The 2,097-nt window shown below is 38.3% G+C and overlaps 1 protein-coding gene across 1 annotated transcript in view; it reads left to right on the forward strand.

Moving 5' to 3' along the window:
* Window positions 1-407: 407 nt before the first annotated feature.
* The window catches only part of LOC101859352, a gene marked incomplete at its 3' end in the record, with an annotated part of 21,622 nt that continues 19,932 nt past the window's right edge, over window positions 408-2,097 (forward strand). The window contains 1 exon segment of the mRNA XM_013086193.1: window positions 408-588.

The raw sequence follows: 2,097 nt of genomic DNA on the forward strand, positions 1-2,097 counted from the left end.
CCCTCTCTCTCTCTCTCTCTCTCTCCCTCTCTCTCTCATACACTCTCTCATACACACACTCTCTCTCCTCTCTCTCTCTCTTTCTCTCTCTCTTTCTCTTTCTCTCTCTCCCTCTCTCTCTCTCTCTCTCCCTCTCTTTCTCTGCCTCCTCTCCCCCACTAACTCTCTCTTTCACTCTTCCTCACATGCGTTTTTTGGCCTCACTTATTCCCTGTCGCGTAACCATCACGATCCTGCGCCGTCTGTAATACAACACGTTAGGTGTGTCTCTGTATTACGTTTCGCTTGTGAACCCAAGCTTGTAGTTGTAGCCTTGCTGTTTTTTACCCTGGCTAGCTGATGCAATTATTGACTACTGTCTCTGTTTTAGGCCGAAGGGCTAGAACTCAGATGGCCGCTGGATCGGAAAAGTAAAGACTAGATCTAGTACAAGTACTGTTTCAGTTTTATACTAGCGCTGACTAGTTACCTCATTTCTGATTAATATTTCCCTTGCTCGGAGGAAGGAAAATACAGTTTAAACACTTGCTTCGCTTATAGGTCATATATAAGTGCGTCACCGTATCTTTAGGACTTGTTGTGAACAAGGTAAGCACATCTTTCTAAAAACGATTGGCCAGTGGTTGTAAAATTGTGAAGAAAAAAAATCTCGTCGTAGTAATGATAGGCTAAAAAATAGATCTACTGTCTTTTCCTTTCTTATTTTTCTTGTTCACTATTTTAAGATGATTTTCAGTTTGATTTCACACTTTACTTTTTACAAAAAAGCTTCCATTACTTCAGGATCTCTGTTGCTTGCTGTTTTTATTGCAATTGTTGCTGTTGTCATCTGTATTATTGTTCTTATTCTTGTTGTTGTTCTTGTTATGTGAGTGTGTGTCACCAATCTATAATATGATGATTATGATACAGATTATTATCATTATTATTATTATTATTATTATTATTATTATTATTATTATTATTATTATTATGATTATGATTATGTGTGTGATTATGATTATTATTAATGTTATTATTATTATTGATATTATTATTATTATTATTATTGATATTATTATTATTATTGTTATTATTATTATCACCATCATCATCATCATCATCATCATCATCATTATCATCATTATTATTATTATTATTATTATTATTATTATTATTATTATTATTATTATTATCATTATTATTATTATTACTCTTTTATCGTCATCATATTCATCATCATCATTATCATCATCAACACCTGTATTCACCATCATCATCATCATCATCGTCATCATCATCATTGTATAAAGCAGACATTAAAACAGTTAAGACCTGGTAGTATTTCCCCAAAAAAAAATTTTCAGAAGTTCAACGTGTCGCCCTCAACGACGGGCTTCCTCAGGAACGTTCACAATATAAATGGCAAGAATCTAGATCTACACAGGGGGCTCTCGTGGCCTAGAGGTTAAGGTGTTGACCTCTCATTCAAAGGTCCCGGGTTCGAATCCGGGTAGCGACCGAAAACATTTTCTTCTCTAAAATTGTCTCCTTTCACCTCCTTTCCTGCTCTCTAGCAATGTTCTGTTGTCTGCTTTCATTTCCACTTTCTGCCCCCACCCCACCCCCTCACCTCCTTTGCCCCCTCCTCTGTACACCTGACTCTTTCTGCAGCCTTTCTACTGCTAGATCTACTCCTTGGCTCCTCTTTACTGCTGTCTTTCTATACCTAGCCTTCTCGGACAAGGGCGAAAAATCTCGGAGGGCCCGTGTGCAAGTTGCGGACGTTAAAGATCCCTTGGTGGTCTAAGATCGATAAGAGTAGGCTTCGGCCGCCATCCGGGCAAAATTCCAAATTTCCTACCAACTGAAAATATTAGGTGTGTCCCGCGCTTATATGACCTTATGCAGTTGCGAGCGCCGTAAAACACTTTACAAAAACAAACAAACAAGATCTACACATGCTGTAAAAACTAAAGTGCGTACATACATGTCACAACACTTAAAGGAGCGTTGAGTACAAATCGGAAAGGCCAGAGAGAGGGGAACACTAAGGCCAGAAGTGGTAGAGAGAGAGAGAGAGAGAGAGAGAGAGAGAGAGAGAGAGAGAGAGAGAGA

The sequence above is a fragment of the Aplysia californica genome, unplaced genomic scaffold, assembly GCF_000002075.1.
Source record: "Aplysia californica isolate F4 #8 unplaced genomic scaffold, AplCal3.0 scaffold00442, whole genome shotgun sequence".
Lineage (NCBI taxonomy): Eukaryota > Metazoa > Mollusca > Gastropoda > Aplysiida > Aplysiidae > Aplysia > Aplysia californica.